Below are 20382 nucleotides of genomic sequence, written 5' to 3' on the forward strand. Positions count from 1 at the left end.
AATGACACTGAAATTAAATCAGAGAGAGAATAAAATGTTAGTAATGTTCAGATAATTGAAGCTGTGACAGGTAATAGTGTGAATTTAAAAGTTATTCATATACACATCAAATGTATATTTTGAAATTAACTACAGTTACTTGCAGGCATGCATTCAGTCACTTTCATGATACATAACTTGGTATATAAATGATCGTGGCACAGATATTAATGTTGCATAATTTAGCAACTCATCTGCACACTTAAAGAAAGCAAAGCTTTTTAAGCTGAATCTATATCATAGCATTAGGTGCAGTTTCAGGACATGAGGGCATGTTGCTGTGCAGATATAATACGAGGCTAGGCCGTTGTAAAATGATGTGTTTACGCTGTGCACTAAGAGGGCACTGAGGAACAGTACATCGTCATGACATTGACTTACAAGCCCCTCTGAGCAGCACTGAATTCACAAGACCATTTGCAAACCCTGTGGTCTTCAGAGGCTGTATTACTTCGGTAGGTCCACAGTCTGTATTTGTACATGAATGAACACTACAGAGATTCAGAGGATTCATCTCTCTCCAAACATCAGTCTCCTGTCTCCCAAACGTACACAACTAGTTGCAGACTATAGAAAATATAAACATAATTAATGTAATGTAATAAAAAATACATAGCATCTAACATTTTTCACTAAAAAATCATAGAATATCCTGAATATATGTGTCTTTATAAGTATATGAAATTTGGTATTAACGAACAACATGATTTTCTGTTGCTTGCTGCAAGTTTTTTGTTTTCAGTCTTAGCCCTGAATGCATGCCAAATGCTGTAACTGAAGAGCTGGAGACATTTGAAAAGCAACATGAGAACCTGTGCCCCCCTGTAGTATAGCTGAGAGATACGTACGTGGAGTAAAGCAGATGGTCTTTGGGTCTGTGTTCCAGAATGATTACCTTCCGTGTGGGAGTATAACAACTCAGAAAGCTACAGGCATTGAAAAGCCTTCAGGGGCTACTTCCTTCAGACCTTTTAATTCTTTTATTCATTAAGTTCTTAATTTGTGACTAGCTTTTGTGCATTAACATAGGTTATGTATAATTTGAATGATTCAATTTTCCTAAAATAAACACACCAAAGATAAAAAGTAATGGAATTATATTAAGTCAGAGGCTTTGCTGCACAGTTACGAAACTCAGTAATTAACTTGAAGACAACTCATTTAGATGACTACAGGATATGGAAAACAAATTAGCTTGTCTAATCCTAATTAAAGTGTACAATTACACCTTGATTTTAAAATGTACTATGCATCTTATATTGCTTGCTGAACTGTAACTACTAAAATAGATGTTTTTCCTTTTACTAAAAATTAAAATGTTTCTTGAATCAAAAGGTGAGATCTAGAATGTGACAGCTTTTTGTTGTGGCTGAATCTAGAAAAAGACTAATATTCCCTTGTGGCTTAGGCACGCAGACCCACACACACATCACACACACACACGTCATATGTGTATATATGTATGTAAACGAGTCCCCTTCAGATGATCGAAGCATCAAATCTTTGAACATTATATAGCCGAGGACTATATGATCAAAGTTTTGAAACTTCGAACGTTCTAAATAAAGATTTCTGTATAGAACAGAACAAGAAATTTACAGATGTAATGTGATCCTATCTCGCCTACATTCTGTACATATGGGTTCGGAGCCGATCCTCGGCTCCGACTCGGCACGCTATACTATAGAACAAAGTCTCTTATTGGCTGAACCTCCTCATATCCCAGGATGCCCCACTACTGCTTTCCCAGATCTCGTTTGCCGCTTCTACAGCATAGACGTGGTCTCAGACTTGGCTGAGCTAAGTACCTCTAGTATTTAAATTTCTGTCAGAAATTTTGCTAAAATTACCCAAAAGCTGTTTTAACAGCTATTTATTGTTGTGTGACTGTTTTCTTCGAAAGTTTGTGGTAAAATTTTGTGTTTTTGTCGACGGTAAAGGACCCCGTTTAAGTTATAGGGGCCTTTGCCTAGCCCTCGCGCTTTCAGTCAGTGCTGTCTAACAGCTTCTCTTTGTGTGTTTCTAACTGTTTCAACTTTGTGGTAAATTGAATATTTTTCTTGGTGGCAAGTGTTCCCGTTTTACTTAGAGGGATCTTGCCTTAGTCTACCTGTCTTTATTTTACTCAGTGTTAAAGTTTTTCTTCTTCCTTTAAAGTTTATTAACAGCAGATAGCCATGTCAAAAGAACATAGGCCATCTGGTTTTAAAAAATGTTTGAAATGCTCTTATAAAATGTCCATTACGGACGACCATTTGCTTTGTGTGTACTGTTTGGGGCCGAAGCACTTACAGGAATCCTGTAGCGTTTGCCACGCTTTTTCCTCTCGAGTGCTCCAAGAGAGGAAAAATAAATTGATTTTGAAAGGGCTTATTACCCCTTCTTTTGAGGAAGCCCTATCTTCTTCTTCTTCCCCGTCGAGGAAGAAAAAATCTTCGGCTCCGACCAGCCCGTCGGATCCGACAGCAAAAAAGTCTAGGCAGGCTTCTCCGTCAGCTCCACTGACTTCGGAGCCAAGGGCGGAATGGTCTGCCTCGATGTCTCCAGCCTTGACTCCTCTGACTTGAGAGCTCGGGCGTCGAGAGGCGAGTCACCTTCATCGGCTCCATTGCCTTCGGAGCCGATGAAGGTTGCCCGCTCAGACTCTTCCCCTTCGGTGCCGAAGTTCACATCGGCTCCGAGGGAAATTGCAGTAGTGGTGGAACCTCCCTCGGCGCCGATACTTCTCGAATCCATTCGGAGCCGGTCCCCCAGTCTTTCGGAGCCGGTGGAGAAGTCAATTCGGACCCGGTCGGTCTCTTCTCGGTCGTCGAGGATGTCCGATTCGGATGTTGACAGGGTGCTTCAAAGGCTTTTTCAGTCTCCGGTCTTTCAAAAGTTGGTCTCGGCTCCGACCCAGTCGGCTCCGGAGCCGATTTCCCACCCTGCCATCTTAGTTCCTCCTCGAACAGCTTCAGCACCGTTGGAGTCGGTGTTGGTGGAACAGGTGGAAGTTGTAGGGTCGACTCCGACCCTTACTCCAACTCCACCTTTCGGGTCGGTGTTCGGTACACGGACCTCCTCTGTCGGCCCCGGGGGTGACACTTCGGGACCGATTCTTTTGGTTCCTAGCCTCCCTCTCAGTGCGTCAGCGGCGGGAGTCCCATCTGCTGTTGTGGCCTTAGGGGTTGAACCTTCCCAGGACTCTGGGGGTCCCGCCTTCACAGCCATGAGGAGTGCCTTGGTCATATCCTCTCTGGCCACTTCTACCTTCTCACCACCACCTTCCCTTGGCATGGAGACTAGTTCCTTTGCAGTCCCTCTGTCTCATGACAGCGGAGCCCTGGGGCCTGAGGTTACCCCCATCATGGGTTCCCTTCTTCCGGGAGGTCCCTCCGAAGCATCTTCGGAGGAACCTTCGAGGAAGAAACAGTGCAAGAGGAAGCACGTCGACTCCCCTGATGAGTCTCTCACCTCGGATACCGACCTCGATGATGCGGAAGGGTCCCCCAAGTCGTCTTCGGATGATGTATCCTTTGCGGACATCTTAGAAATCCTTAAGCAACGAGGCGACTGGCAGTCCAAACCCCCTTCTGCTGAGGAGTCGGTGTTCAAGGCCTTTGGGGCTCAGCCCTCCGCCTCCTGGGTGTCTCCGCCCTTCGATGAGCTCCTGCATTTGATCTCTTGAAGGACATGGGAACATCCGGATTCTGTTGAACTGGTGCCAGATCGCCCCAATAAATTCCTTTCGGCACCCCCGGATAAAGACTTTCTTACTAAAGGTGTGGCTGTAGATGCCTTGGTGGTGGCATCTGCTACCCAACAAGATGTGGCAGAGGCTTCAACGTCCATCCATCCTCCTAATAAGGAGTCTAGGAGCATGGATCGGTATGGGAAGCGCACCCTTGCTTCAGCAACCTTTACTTTAAGGTCTCTGAATTACCTGACTCATTTTACGAGATTGCAGAGGGATCTGGTCAAGGAGCTTTCAGATACCCTCTCTGGTAACCTACCTGAGCAGTTGGCCCAGACGGTTAACTCCCAGTTGGCTACCCTGTCCTCCCTATCCAACTCGTCCATGAGGCTCATTTCGTATGCAGCCGAGGGAGCGAGCAGAGCGGCAGGCACAGGTGTTGCTCAACGGAGACAAGCCTGGCTATGCCTGTGTCATTTTGCGGAGGCCTTTAAGTCTTCCTTTGCCGACGCCCCCTTCGATGGGTCCTCCCTTTTTGGACCCAAGGTAAAGGACACTTTGACTTGCTGCCAGCAGGAGGGCAAGACTAACTGCCATAGGGGCCCGGTTTTCCACTCCCTTCAGGCCTTATCCCAAGGCTTGAAGAGGAGGGAAAATGTGGTTCCGTAAGTCTCAAAAGTCTTACTCATCGCAGCAGAGCGATTCCCCGTCTAGAGGCAGAGGAAGGGGAAATTTTTCAGGGAGACATCGTCCCAGAGGCGGCGGAGGCCCCCGCAACACTGGAGACCGCGAGTCCTTTTGTGGCTCCTCCTCCTTCCAGCATCCCTGAAGGAGTGCCCGACTGTGCAGCTCCGGAGCCAGTCGGGGGTCATTTTTCGAGGCACCTAAAGGCCTGGGAAAGTATCACCCAGGACCAATGGGTGTTCCAAATCATCGCCGGAGGTTACACCATTCCTTTTTCTCAACCCCCCCCCCCCCCACCGTCCCAAAGAATCCCGGACCCGCCACCCAGTCAATGGGATATGGCAGCCATCGAAATTTCAAAGCTGCTTCAAAAAGGAGTCATCCAACCTGTCCCCACAGATCAGACCGGATCAGGGACTTACTCGAGATTCTTTTTGGTACCAAAAAAGACCGGGGACTTGAGGCCCATTTTGGATCTCAGCAAATTAAACCGATCAGTGAAAAAGTCCAAATTCCGGATGGTCACCTTGCAAACCATTCTCCCGCTTCTGGAGAAGGGTGTTTGGATGTGCTCCATAGATCTCAAGGACGCCTATTATCACATTTTGGTAAATCAGGCGTCGAGGGGCACTTGCGCTTCAGCCTAGGGGACAGTCATTTCCAGTTCCGCGCACTGCCATTTGGTCTCACCACAGCCCCCAGGGTGTTCACCAAATGTTTGGCAGTGGTGACTGCTCACCTGAGAAGTCTAGGATTCCAGGTGTTTCCATACCTAGACGACTGGCTCCTAACTGCCACCTCAAGGCATCTACTCTTAAGGACTCTAGCTGCCACTATCTCCCTAGGCAGCTCCTTAGGAATCACCTTCAATTGGACAAAATCCATATTGCGGCCATCACAGCGTATTCTGTTTATTGGTGCAGAAATAGACTCAAGGCAGATGCGAGTCTATCTTCCTGCAGAAAGGATAGCAACATTGCAGTCTCAAGTGCGGGCGCTACTCCTCAGACGTCGAGCTCCAGCGAGAATGGTCCTGCAGCTGTTGGGTTCCATGTCAGCCACCATTCTTCTCGTTCCTTTTGCAAGGTTACATATGAGGATACTCCAGTGGCTCCTCTTAGCCCAGTGGTCTTATCAAGACCTCCCCCTCAATCACCACATTTTGGTAACAGGGACGTGCAAACAGGATCTTCGTTGGTGGCTTCATTCCTCCAACCTGGATCAGGGGCGATCCTTCGTCCCCCCAACCCCCTCAGCCATGTTGGCTACGGACGCCTCCCAGACAGGGTGGGGGGGACATTATCTGGACAGGTCGGTCCAAGGCACGTGACACTCCGACGAGAATCTTCTCCACATCAATATCCTGGAAATGAGGGCGGTGCTTCTAACGTTGCAAGCACTACATGACCACCTCCCCCAGGGGACAATTGCCATTCAGTCCGACAACATGTCGGTAGTCTGGTACTTGAACAAGCAAGGAGGGACCAGATCTTACCCCCTTTGTAGAGAGGCCATGAAGGTATGGGATTGGGTGATTGCTACCAAACGCTTTCTAGTGGCAACACACATTCCGGGGACATCCAATGTGATAGCCGACAGACTGAGCAGGACTATTCTCTCCCCTCACGAATGGTCCTTGAATCACAAAGTGGTAACACAGATTTTCACGAGATGGGGAATCCCATGTTGCGATCTTTTTGCAACTCCCCTCAATGCAAAATTCCAGCAGTTCTTCTCTCTCATTCCAGCTCCGGGGGAAACCCCCAAGGATACTCTAGTCCAAGCTTGGCCCCAGGGTCTGCTATACACCTTTCCTCCGGTTCCTCTTATCCCCAAGGTGGTTCAGAAGGCGATTCGCTTGGAAAGCAAAATGATTCTAATTGCCCCATACTGGCCTCGTCAAGTATGGTTCCCCTTTCTTCGCAAGTATGCACTGGATGGTCCCTGGTTCCTGGACCAAGTTCCGGACCTTCTGATTCATCAGTCAGGACAGCTCCATCAGTCCCTCCATTCATTGAAGCTGGCAGCTTGGCTACTCCTCTTCCGACCATAGTCAGGAGCCATTCTTTCGACCCTGAGGTTATGCATATTTTGTCCTCGGCCCACAAGTCCTCTACAAAAAAGATGTATAGCAGTAAATGGAAGAGGTTTGCTATTTGGGCTCAACTCCGAGGATTAGACCCTATGACAGCTTCTGTGTCAGAGGTTCTGAAGTTTTTAACCTCCCTGTTCAACCAGGGTTGTTCGGTGTCCACCATCAATGTTCAATTGGCGGCTATTTCCAATTTTCATGAGAATGTAGATCCACCTTTAATGAGCAACAAGTTGTGCAAAGCCTTTATTAAAGGAGCTTGGCTTCTTAGGCCACCTATATCGCATCCTGCACCACCGTGGGACCTTAACGTAGTGTTAGGCGCATTAACCGGACCGGCCTTTGAGCCGGCGGCAACCTGTGACTTGAAATTTCTTTCTTGGAAGACTGCCCTTCTAGTTGCTATCACATCAGCCAGGCGAGTTTCAGAACTTCAAGCCTTATGCATCAATCCACCATACCTGATTTTTCACAAGGATAGAGTTTCTCTAAGACCAAACCCATCCTTTATACCAAAGGTTTGTTTGAAATTTTGCTTGCAACAATCTCTGGAATTACCAGTTTTTTTCCCTGAGTATACAGACAGAGCTGAGTATACATTTCACACCTTAGATGTGCACAGACAATTACGTTTCTATTTGGACAGGACACACCGAGCACGAAAATCAGATCAACTGTTTGTGTCTTTTTCAGACAATAAATTGGGCAAAGCCATCACGAAAGTCACTATTGCCAAGTGGATCAGAGACTGTATCAGTCATATTTATCGCATTTCAAATAAAGAGCTTACAATTCCTGTAAAAGCTCATTCTACCAGAGCTATGTCCACTTCGGCAGCTTTTCATTCCAAGCTCTCTATTAATGACATCTGTGCAGCTGCTACATGGTCTTCTCTACATACCTTTATTTCTCACTACAAATTGGATGTAGCATCCAGGGGCCGAGCTTCCTTCGGTTCCACTGTTCTCTGGACCATTTTCCAGTGAGCCACCCAGGATTTAGGTGCTAGGGATGCTGTTCCATATGTACAGAATGTAGGCGAGATAGGATCACATTACATCTTTTAGTTATGTACTTACCATAACTTTAGATGTATGGGATCCATCTCGCATTCTAATAACCCACCCTCCTTCCCCCTGCCTTGGAGGCCAGAAGAGACCGAACGGCCCGAATACAACTGTTTTTCCTCTCTTGAAACTCCTGGCAATCTTATAACAACAGTCTATGTGTGTGTGCATGTGTGCGGACAAACAAGATCTGAGAAAGCAGTAGTGGGGCATCCTGGGATATGAGGAGGCTCAGCCAATAAGAGACTTCGTTCTGTAGTATAGCGTGCCGAGTCGGCTCTGAACCCATATGTACAGAATGTAGGCGAGATGGATCCCATACATCTAAAGTTATGGTAACTACATAACTAAAAGTTTTCCTTGCTGTAGTGCAATCTCGGAGTTGGTATATTTAATTAGCAGGGAGTGTTGGGGGTGCAGGAGGGCTTGCCCCCCTGCAAAAATGTATAAGAAATTTTTTTTTGTAGTTTTTTTTCTCTTTATGTTCGAAGTTTCAAAACTTTGATCATATAGTCCTCAGCCATATGATGTCCAAAGTTTTGGTACTTCAATCACCTGAAAGGGACCCATATAAAAAATAAATATATATATATATATATATATATATATATATATATATATATATATATATATATATATGTATATGGGTTTATATTACTTCGAGTTTTCAGAAATTCGAAGTTCATATGGCTGAGACCATATGATCTAGTTTCCGAAAACTTGAAATAAAAAAAAAATCTACGTTTTTGCAGGGAGTAAGCCCCCCTGTACCCCCAAATCCCCCCCTTCAACTTACGTATACCTACTTTGGGATCACACTACAAAGCAGAAATAAGCAGATTTCTTGTTCCACACAGCTTGGGATGTTGACTTTTTACATGTTTAGTCATCTGGTAAAGTGAATTTTCAGTTAAATGGAACTTCGACTTTTTCATCTCAGTAATCCGAGAGTCGCTCTACTGACATCTTGGTAATGTACACATATATACATATATATATATATATAATTCTGCTGTACCATAGCTGCTTGTCTCTTCACTAATATTTGTACCCTTTAGAGGACATTCTTTCTAACATTGCTGGTAGCACGCTAACATAAAAAAATCTTTACCTCTTCTACTGCATTTTTACATTTTCAAAGTCTGCATTTTTTTCTTTAGAAATAGCTGAAAAACCAACAGCCTAGGCCCAGTCAGCCACCTCTTTCATTAGGTCCTCCGTAAGTCTGTCAGAACCAATGTGGCTAGGATGATGAGGAAGTTTCTCAGAGTTCAGATTCAGATGGGGCTTATTTCCTCTTCCCCTCCCATTGGATCCTTGAGCCTTCCCTCCACTTCTCACTTAGTGATCTTTCCTTCTCCAACCCATCCCACAGTTTCAGAGCCCCAAGAGTATTGGCACTGGATCCAAAATGACTAGGTCTTTGATTCTGATTGTCTCCCTGACTAGTTCCACTCTGGTTCCTTTGGTTCAGGATGAGTCTCCGAGCCAAAGCATCTGTGCCAGATTAGATGGCTGGGTTCCATTCTGATGTTATCAGAGCCTTCCTTACCCCTTGAAACTTTGGCACTGGAAAGCTTGTGTCTGACTCCCTCCTTGTGGCATGTATCCAGGCAGTGTCAAGACTTGGTAGCTTCAGAAGTTTCTCCTTCAGTGCTGCCAACCACAGCTTCTCCTGGTCCATCTGCTTTCAAGGTAGTGGAGAGGGCTTCCTCTTGATTGAAAGATTCAACTACTCCCGCATTCTTGGATTCTACATCCCTTCCTCCTTCGGGTCCTAGTTCTGATCCTTTCAGGCCTACTCCACAGGGATGACCGGTAACATCTAGCATCCAGACAGTCCTCATTGAGGAGTTCTCCTCTTTTTGGATACCTGTCCAGACCATCCCATTAAAGAGGTTCCCCGAAAGAGATGTGCAAAAGGAGACACATAGATTCCCCTGTAGAATCTCTCAGTGAAGAGGAAGAGTCCCCCAGATCTCCACCATATGATGTCTCCCTTGGAGACATCCTAGAGATCCTTAATCAGAAAGGTGGATGGTCTTTGGATGCTCCCTCTCCAGAGGAATCAGTTTTTCTGGAAGCTTTTTGGTCTGGCCCATCTACATCTTTGGTTACTCCCCTGGTTGATGAGCTTATCAATTTAATCTCACGCTGGGCATGGAAGGAACTGGAGTTTGTTCAACCCATTCCCTGATGCCCAAATAAAATTTTGGCACCACTGATGGATAGATTACATTCATGGGATCATAGGAGTTTACTTGGCTTACGACCCAGAGGTCATTTCAAGCCTAGCTGTTTCATCCCAATGTAATAGCATAGAGACTGTAGTCAATACCCAGGATTGTATTTATTAATGACTGCCCATGTCCGGGAAGGTTGTGGCCACTATCCCCAATAAGAAATTATGGTGCCCCATCCACTCCTCCAGGTTCCTTTTGAACAGTGTCATAGACATGCTCTGCTTCACATGAATTGACAGCCTGTTCCAAAGATGCGGCAGTCATTGGAAGACAAATCTATTCCTTCAGCATGTCCTATTCAAGTTGCAGGCCATATTTATGTCCCTGGAACAGGTAGCTCTAGTCCCATTTGATTTATGGATGTGCAGCAAATTCATCAGGTTTGGGTTAGAGATTGCTCTGTAAACCAGGCATAAGTTTCCCCTAAGAAGTCTACATGATACTGAGTATATTGACAGGGACTTTAGTTGGTCTGTGTAAGGCACATGCTGGAGTCCCTTGGTCTTCTTAGTTAGAAACTTCTGAGGTCACTCCATGCTTTGCATGGTAGATGCCAAAAGGGGCAGTATACTCCATTATGGGCCTGATTAGTGACAAGTATAGGGGGGGTTATAACCTACTCTGTTCTACAGATGATGCCTTTGCTAATCAATTGTGCTGAGTAGAAAGCCTTCCTTAGCACAGTAAACACATGGTGGTCAAAGTTAAGGTCACAGTCTACTTGTGATCCCAGATCTCTTACCACTTCGTAGGTACATAGGATATTGTTGTTAATTTGATAGTGTGAACAGACACTGTTTTTACAGAAGGGAATGATGATGCATTTCTTTGCATTCAGTTTGAGACTGTGACTAAGACACCTGTCATTGGTCTGCGTAAGACCCTCCTGAAGTATACTGACATCATTTGGGTATTCAATAATTGCACCCAATTTGCAGTCATCCACAGACTTGGTTAGCCACAGCCCCTTGGCTTTGTCATGAACTTCTGAGAAGTATATACTGAACAGTAGGGGGACCAGCACTTATACCTTGTGGCAGCCTGCTGGTGACAGGTCTGCTGGTTGATGTGGAGTCACCCACTTTGATAGTGTGTGACTGGTTTGTGGGCCAGTTGGCAACCCGTCTTACAACAATGGGGTTTACATTCAGTTTGCTAATTTTATTAGTAATGCCCGAGTGTGGGATTTTGTCAAAGGCCTTTGCCAAGTCAGCATATGCTGTGTGCACAAATTTTCCTTTGTCAATGATACTGGTCACATTTTTGAAGAAATCCACCAGGCTTAACAGGCAGGATCTGCCCTTGATGAAGCTGAATTGGATCGGATCCAGAGTTTGGAGGTCACCTATGTCTTTATTTATGAGGTCCATGATGATATGTTCCATGACTTTACAGATGAGGCTGCTCAGACTTATGGGTCTATAATTCCCTTGGTCTTTTGTTAAGACACCTTGGGGGGGGGGGGTGACTGTTGCTGTTCTTCATTCCACAGGAACAAAGTCAATGTTTAGGCTGTGATGGAATAAGGTACTTAATGGTGATGCTAGTTAATGTTTTAGTTTGTTTAGAAGACAGTCTGGGATGCCATATGGTCCCATGGAGACTGTGTTTTTTTTGCCTTAGACAAGGCTTTAATGACCTGATCTTTGGATATGTAGAGTAAGAGGGGAGTTTAGGCCAATGTTTGTGATAAGTTTGGAGGGGATAAAGGAGTGAAATTTTCACCAAATCTGTCCACTAGCTGGTTTGCTATCTCTGTGGCATCAGTGTGTGTGTGATACCATTAGTCACTATTTCGGCACGTGCTTGGGTCCTACCTTTTAAGCTATGTACATAGCTGTAAAAGGCCTTATGATTATCCTTGGCTGTTGCTTGCTGAGTTTTTCTCAAAGTTACCCTTAGAGGATCTGACATCTTTTTATTTGTGTGTTGAGGCTGAGGACGGTGCTTTTCCATTGCTGGGGCCTCACCTTAGTTTTCTTAGGCAGCAACTTTTTGCATTTGTTGTAAACTTTGTTGATGCTGGATGTCCACCGGGGGGGGGGGGGGGCTACTTGGGGATCTGGCTTTGATTTTCTCTGGAACAACTCAGTCTGTACACTTATACATGTGATTGTACATGGCTTTTGTGTAAGCTTTAGTGAAGTTACCACTTCCAACTGGGGCTTGAAATGCATGTATACCTTCCCTAGGAGGGTATAGTTTGCTTTGGTGAAGTTTTTTAGTCCGACTTCGCCCTCTGTTGAGTTCTGGTGTTAGTGCCAGTTTGAAGGTGACTGATCTGTGGTCATATTTAACTAATAAGGGTCCAACAGTTGCGATGGTGCATCTGTTTGTCATGTAAGTGAGGACCAGATCTAGTATGTTTATTCCTGTTGTTGGAGTTTGAACAATTTGTTCCAGGGCATTTGAGTTAACAAAGTCAAGGAACTTTTGAGCTAGTGAGTTAGGGCTAGAGTAGGTTTCTCAGTTGATGGTGGGATAGTTGAAATCCCTCTTGACCAGAGCATTTGGCAGTATTTGGATTGACTCCAGTTTGGTCAACTAGGCCTCGTGCACATCATGATCCATGGAGGGGGATCTGTAACTAGCTATGACTTGAATGGGAGTCTTACCCACAGTAATCACGGATCAGTCACCTTCAAACTGCCACTAACACCAGAACTCAACAAAGGGCGAATTCGGACTAAAAAGCTTCACCAAAGCAAACTATACCCTCCTAGGGAAGGTATAAATGCATTTCAAGCCCCAGAAGAGTCCTCATTAGCACTCTTCAAGAAAAATATTGATGATTGGATGGAAAATAGGAAATTCACCCCGGGGATCACCTCTGTGGCTCTGCTTGACAGTGGCACAGGAAAATAATTTTCTTGGGTGGCAAAAGCCAGGGTACCTTTTTGGCTGGGCTTGTATAGGCCCCAGGGCCAATAGCCTAGTACCTACCTATGAACCTATGGAGTAACTCCATGGAGTTGTCCAGTCTAACTAGTCAGGAGGTTAAGTTATCTCTAATATAGATAGAAACACCGCCTCCTTTGGTTCTCACAGGTTCATTTTGCAGTCTGAAGATGTGGAAGGCATTGTAGTCTTGTAAGGCTGGAGTACTCTCGGAGGCTTTGTACCAAGTTTCTGTGACTGCAGAGACATCTACATCCTCCAGTGATGGAAGTGCTTCTAGGGTTTGCAGTTTATGGTTAAAGCGCCAAGCATATAGCAGAATAACCCTTAATGTAAGAGTGTTCAATCTCGCCGTTTGTTCTTACACACGGGTTCGGAGCCGATCCTCGGCTCCGAGTCGGCCGAATTGCAAAGTTCTGAATCTCAGAGAAGCTCGAGACCAGCCCATATCCCACAATCCTCCCTGCCATTACCCAGATCTAGTTTGCCGCTGCAACAGATCGGATCGAGGAGAGCTCGGACCAGATAGAGAATTGAGTTTTTATTACTATTTACAGATAAGATACTGATTTTTTTCTGATATTACCTTATAGTTATTAGATTATTGTAGAAGTGCTGTGTGTGTTATATATATATATATATATATATATATATATATATATATATATATATATATATATATATACCTTTTTTTTTTTTCTTCAGGCACTCTTTGTGGCCTAACCCTTTTTCTTTGGGTGTGTTTTTTGTGAGTGTCTTCTTTATATAGCCTTTTCCATATATATATTCATATAGGATTAGTATTTTTTTCTATACTCATAGTTATTGTTGTTATATAGTACTATGTCAGAAAAAGCTAAATCTGGCTTTAAAAGATGTCAGTGTGGGCAGAAAATGTCCATTAGTGACAATCATGCTTCCTGCGTCTACTGTCTTGGCCCTCTCCATCTCCAAGAGGATTGCTCTATTTGCCATTCCTTTAGCGGGAGGGTCATGACAGATAGACGCAGGAAGCTCATAGACAGAGGATTACTGAAGCCTGCCTTTCAAGAGGCTTTGGACAAGTCGGATCAGGCTTCCAAATCCTCTAAGGGGTCGAAGATGTCGGAGCCCATGTCATCATCTCCGAGTTCATCTTCTCGGGTTCGTTCGCCGGTTCCACAGATCTCGGGGCCGAGTGTTGAACATTTATCTTTTCCTGAGCCCCAGATCTTGGAACCGGTGTTGGAACTGCCACCACCGTCCATTCTTCGGTCAGTGCCATCTTCTGTTCCTTCAACCCGTTCTTCCAGACCCTTGTCTGAGACAGATGTGGATCGTGTCGTGCAGAAACTCATGGAAAACACGACCCTTTCCAAGTTAATTGCAGTTTCCTCCCAGTTGGTGTCGAAACTAGAAGGCCTCCCCATATCTCCAACGGGTCCTCCTTCGAGACCCATCCACATCTCGGAGCCGGGAGAAGATGACCTGATGATAGTGGAGCCCTCGGTGCCGAAACCGTCCATTGCACGATCGACACCTTTAACTTCGACTCCTTCGGAACCGTTAGGGGAGTCGCGGAGCCGACGGTCTTTGCTCGGTTCTGGGACCAAGAGTCGTACCAACCTGTCGGTACTGACTCTCCCTCTCGGGGCCTCGGCACAGACTGGCTCGGCTCCGTCCTCGGGGTCGAAGCCCACGGCACCTGGTTCTGGGATGCTTCCATGTTCTTTGGAACTGGGGGAGCCCTCGGCCAGGGGTTCGGGGGCCTTTGACCTTATGAGGAAGGTATTGTCTGCACAGACAACTACATCATCAGGGGAATCTTCTCCTTCCCCAAAAGGGCCACTTTTTGTTTCTGCTCCCACGATCCATCCCAAGCATACAGCCCAATTGCCTCAGCCACCCCCAGAGGGTTCCCCCTGTTCCTTGGAGGCCTCACCAGAAGCCCCCTCTGATGAGGTCCCAAGGAAACGGTTGTGCAAGAGGAGGCACATAGATTCTCCACAGGAATCTCTAACGTCTGATACCGACTTGGATGAGGCAGAGGGGTCCCCTAAATCACCCTCGGAGGATGTGTCATTTGCAGACATCCTGGAGATCTTGAAACAGAGGGGTGATTGGCAGTCCCTAGCCCCCTCTGAGGACGAGTCGGTGCTGCTGAAGGCTTTTGGGGCTCAACCTTCTACCTCCTGGGTGACTCCGCCCTTCGATGAATTAATGGATTTGATTGCTCGAAGGGCGTGGGAGACACCTGACACAGTGGAACCAGTCCCTAGGAAACCAAACAAGTTCATCACTGCCCCCCAAGATAAATCTTATCTCACCAAGGGAGTCCCTGTCGACGCTATGGTGGTGGCGGCAGCCATGAAAAAGGAGATGTCTGAGTCTTCCTCATCTGTTCATCCTCCTAATAAGGATTCTAGGACTATGGACAGATATGGGAAGCGCATTTTTAGTTCAGCGACTTTTTCCATGCATTCGCTAAACTACCTGACCCATTTCACACGTTTGCAGAGGGATCTCATCAAGGAGCTGACAGATACCCTCCAGGGTAACACAGATGCTGCTGTTTCAGATAAGGTAACAGCACAACTTAACACCCTCACCTCCATAGTAAACTCATCCATGAGGCTCATCTCGTATGCAGCCGAGGGATCGAGTAGAGCTGCAGCTTCAGTGATTGCTCTTCGAAGACAATCATGCATGCAGCTGTGCTCCTTTGCGGAAGCCTTCAAGTCTTCCTTTGCCAATGCCCCTTTTGATGGTGCCACACTTTTCGGGCCCAAGGTTAAGGAGACTCTCACTCGGTGTGAGCAAGAGGGAAAGACCCTGTCTGCTGTCGAGGTCCGTTTTTCCGCTCCTACTAGACCGTACCCCAGGTGGAAAAATGTGGTTCAGTAAGAATCAGGGATCTTTCCAGACCACACAGAGTGATACTCCCTCCAGAGGCAGAGGAGGGGGTAGAAATGGAAGACGCCGCCCCGGCAGCAGAGGGGGTCCGCATAACCAAGGCGACAGGGATTCCGTCCCTGGGAAGCCTTTCCAGCACTCCTGAATGGAGGCCCGGCTGTCCTGCTCTGGAGGCAGTCGGGGGTCGCTTAGCTTTATACCCACTGGCCTGGCTAAACATTACTTCAGATTCTTGGGTAAAAAGCATTATAACCAGAGGGTACAAAATCCCCTTCATTTCAACACCACCTCTACAAAAAAGTTTCCAGATGTGTCACCCCATCTGCGAAAGCTAGCAGCTGTAGAAATTTCAAAGCTGCTCGAAAACAGAGTCATCCAACTAGTCCCGGCGGACCAAAGAGAATTCAGAACTTACTCAAGGTTCTTTTTAGTTCCAAAAAAGACAGGGGACTGGAGACCGATCTTAGATCTCAGCCATCTCAACAACTTCATGAAGAAGGAAAAGTTCCAGATGGTCACGCTTCAATCGATCCTTCCATTCTTACAGAAGGACGATTGGATGTGCTCTATAGATCTCAAAGACGCGTACTACCACATCAAAATGGCCAGACCGTCCACAGATCACCTGCGCTTCCAGCTGGGATCCAGTCACTTTCAGTTTTGAGCTCTGCCCTTTGGACTCACCTCAGCCCCCAGGGTATTCAAATGCATGGCAGTAGTTGCGGCTCACTTGAGACGACAAGGATTCCAGGTGTTTCCCTATCTGGATGACTGGCTCCTCACCGCCACCACCGAGCGTCGCCTATTGCAAGCCAGAGACTACACAATCAGCCTTTGTTCCCACTTAGGGATATCCATAAACTTCGAAAAGTCTTGCTTATCGCCCTCACAGTGTATTTCCTTCATTGGAGCAGACCTAAATACACGATCGACACTACTGAAACTCCCCCCAATAAGAGCTTCAACACTCAAACAGCAAGTCCTTCTTCTTCTGGTCAGCAAGAAATCCCCAGCCAAACTGGTGTTAAAAGTGTTGGGACTGATGGCAGTCGCACTAATTGCAGTCCCTATGGGAAGGTTACACATGAGGATTCTACAATGGCTGCTCTTCGCGCAGTGGTCGTTCCAACACCTACCCCTAGCGCACGAGATCAGGATAACAGAATCTTGCAGACAGGACCTCTCATAGTGGGTGCGCGATCAGAATCTCACTGTGGGTCGTCCGTTTGTTCTACCCAGTCCAACAGCCACAATAACCACGGATGCTTCCCTGGTAGGGTGGGGGGCCTTTTTCAGGGAAGAACAGTCCAAGGAGAATGGTCCAGCATGGAGTACACTCTACATATAAATGTTCTGGAGTTGAGGGCAGTGTTCCTGACGTTGCAACACTTCCAAGCCCTCTTACCTCTAGGAACAGTAGCAGTTCAGACAGACAAACATGTCTGTAGTCTGGTACATAAACAAACAAGGGGGAACCAGGTCTTACCCGTTATGCAGAGAGGCCATGAGAATTTGGCAATGGGCAGAGTCCACGGGTCACTTTCTGATAGCAACGCACATCCCGGGGTCATCCAACGTCATTGCGGACAGGTTGAGCAGAGCCATCCTGTTACCTCATGAGTGGTCCCTCAATTCACAGATGGCGGAAAAGATCTTCCGCAAATGGGGCCAGCCTTGCTGCGATCTGTTTGCTTCCCCATTGAATGCAAAATGCAGAAGCTACTTTGCCCTTCTACCCCCTCCGGGGGATGTCCCCAGGGACGCACTGATACACGATTGGACCCCGGGTCTCCTATATGCGTTCCCACCGACTCCATTGATTCCCAGATTTCTACAGAAAGCCAGGAACCTGGAAAGGACTATAATACTCATAGCCCCATTCTGGCCTCGTCAAATATGGTTCCCCTTTCTTCGAGCCCATCAAATAGAGGAACCATGGATTCTGGACCCAGTACCAGATCTGCTGACACATTCGTCGGGAGTTCCTCACCCGTCTCTACAGTCCCTCAAACTAGCAGCTTGGCTGCTCCGCTTCCCTGCCTAGTCCGGTCTCATCTACTCCCTCCGGCAGTTCAACACATCCTGGTTGCTTCTCATAAAGCTTCCACTACTAAACTCTATACGAGTAAGTGGAAACGCTTGGTATATTGGACATCTAGTCAAAACTTAGACCCCTTGGTAGCTCCTCTACATAAAATTTTAGAATTCTTATCCATCCTTTTTCACGAAGGAGCGTCTACTTCCACGCTAAGAGTACAGTTGGCAGCCATATCAAACTTCCATATTGGTGAGGAAGGTTCTCCCATTATGTCTCACAGACTTTGTAAGGCCTTTATGAAAGGAACCTTCCATCTTAGACCGCCTGTCAGAAAACCTTTCTTTCCATGGAGCCTGAACTTGCTGCTGTCGCAACTCATGTTGCCACCTTTTGAACCTGCTTCATGATGTCTCTTAAAGTTCTTATCGTGGAAGACGCTGTTTCTCGTCGCCGTGACCTCAGCTCGTAGAGTCTCAGAGCTGCAGGCATGATCGGTCAGACCACCTTACCTGATATTCCATCCACACAGGGTCTCTTTGCGTACAAATCCATCTTTCCTTCCAAAAGTATGCTCAGTTACAAATATTAACCAGTCTATAGAACTCCCTACCTTTTTCAAAAACCATACTAGCAAACTGGAGTATATGTTGCACAAGATGGATGTTCACAGGCAATTAAGATTTTATTTAGATAGGACCAAAGCTTACAGGAAAACGGATCAGCTCTTCGTCGCATTTGCAGACAATAAAAAGGGCATGGCAATTACTAAACATACACTATCTAAATGGCTTGCTGATTGTATAACATTTGTATACTCTAAATCAAAGCAATCCTTACCCACCAAACCTAAGGCCCATTCTACCAGATCCATTTCCACCTCCTTAGCTCATGCGGCTCGCTTGCCTTTGGACACTATCTGTGCAGTACCACGTGGTCTAAACCACATACTTTCATCACTCATTATAGAGTGGACAAGGTCTCCAAGGATAGGACATCATTTGGTTCCACTGTGCTTAGGAACGTTCTTCCATGAGTCACTCAGGGTCACAGAGCTAGGGACGCTACCCGTGTGTAAGAACAAACGGCGAGATTGAACACTCTTACATAAAGAAGTTATGTCCTTACCATAACGTTCCATGTAGAGTGTTCATCTCGCCTTTGTTCTTACATTCCCTCCCTTTCCCCCCCATGTGTTTGGAAGAACTGGTAGGACTAGAGTCTGATCGACGTGTCTTGACCCCTTCCGGGGTATATGGTCCCGTGTGTCATGGGATATATGCTTAGACCATTAGTTATTGCTATGGTGAGAGAGTGTCTCTGAATGGCTGAAGAGAGTGTATGCTTCTAGTACCACAGGTGTTGGAGGTCTGGTTTGTTTGCAAACTAGATCTTAGTAATGGCAGGGAGGATTGTGGGATATGGGCTGGTCTCGAGCTTCTCTGAGATTCAGAGCTTTGCAATTCGGCCGACTCGGAGCCGAGGATCGGCTCCGAACCCGTGTGTAAGAACAAAGACGAGATGAACACTCTACATGGAACGTTATGGTAAGGACATAACTTCTTTTTTTGTTATGATTGGAAATTTTCACATTGGCTATTTTGTTTTAGAGGCCTTGCCTAAAAAGGCACTATGGGAGTGGCAAGAGCCTTTGACAGCAGCTGAAAGCCTAGTGGTGCCAGGTGCAAACCATCTCTGGCAAAGCACCGAGGTTGGTCGACCATGTCATCCCAGGCTGACAGAAACTGGATCCCATTTGAATGATACCAAAAACTAAGCCAATTATTGAAATCAGTCATTTTTTGTTTACATTGTGACATCATTCTAGGTGAAGGTAATATGTTGCTCAAGGCTAGGGACATACCTGACTCAGACACATACTCTGACAGCTCACTCGTGTCACTCTTCATATAGTCCAGTGAAGTACATCTCAGGTCGTTCACTCCAACATGAGCTATGACAGAGTCATAAGGTACTTATTGCTGAGAGACCTGAGTACTTGAGTGATCTGATGAATCCTGGCACCAGACAGGCAGTTGACCATGACTTTCTCCTTATCTAACCTGGTGAGTGGGACAACCGTGTGCCTAACTATGGAGCCTCCAATGACAACAACATTTGTTTTTGGAGTGTTACGCCTTAAGGGCTTGGTAGATGAGACACTGGTGTTGCTTTATGTCTTGGGTGCTTTGGGAACTGTGTTAGTTGCAGCAGTGTTTTGTTTTGGAAGTCTCTGGTGTTTTGGTAAGTTTTTTGCTAGAAACTCCACATACGTTTATTTATGTGCTGGATGCGTACTATGTGTATGAGTAGTGTTGGGTGAGTTGACAACCTCTTCAGTGTTACTGTTTTGAGTGCAAGAGAGCAGGGATTCAAGATTCTTGGTGTACATACATCTCTTGCACTCTGTACTAGAATGAGTTATTAATTAGTGCACATGAGGTAGTTGCTACACTGCCTCAGGAGACCCAAGTCAACTAGGCTGGCAGGAGAAACAAGGATAGTACAACTGTCCATATTGCTAGATTTGAAGAACTGTTATCACAAAAGGAGTGCTTTCAGGACTGATCTAGGAGGTGCTTTATAGATGGGTTGTTCTGAAGGGGTTTCTGACTGGTGGTTTAATAGGTCACAGCTCACTAGCAATACTTCTTAAGCTGCAGAAGTACTAAAGATGAGGACTATGCTATTGTACTACAGCTGTATCTAAGGGAAAAATTGTTGAAATTATCTGTTCAGCTATGGAGCAGAAGTGCTCA

The 20382-nt window shown here is 46.1% G+C and overlaps 1 protein-coding gene across 1 annotated transcript in view; it reads left to right on the forward strand.

The window, feature by feature from the left end:
* Nucleotides 1-20382, forward strand: part of LRRC23 (leucine rich repeat containing 23) — a 1080884-nt gene that overhangs the window by 548879 nt on the left and 511623 nt on the right. The gene's annotated exons all lie outside the window — the stretch shown is intronic.

The sequence above is a fragment of the Protopterus annectens genome, chromosome 8.part0 (assembly GCF_019279795.1).
Source record: "Protopterus annectens isolate FY-2018-M chromosome 8.part0, PAN1.0, whole genome shotgun sequence".
NCBI classification, from domain to species: Eukaryota; Metazoa; Chordata; order Ceratodontiformes; family Protopteridae; genus Protopterus; species Protopterus annectens.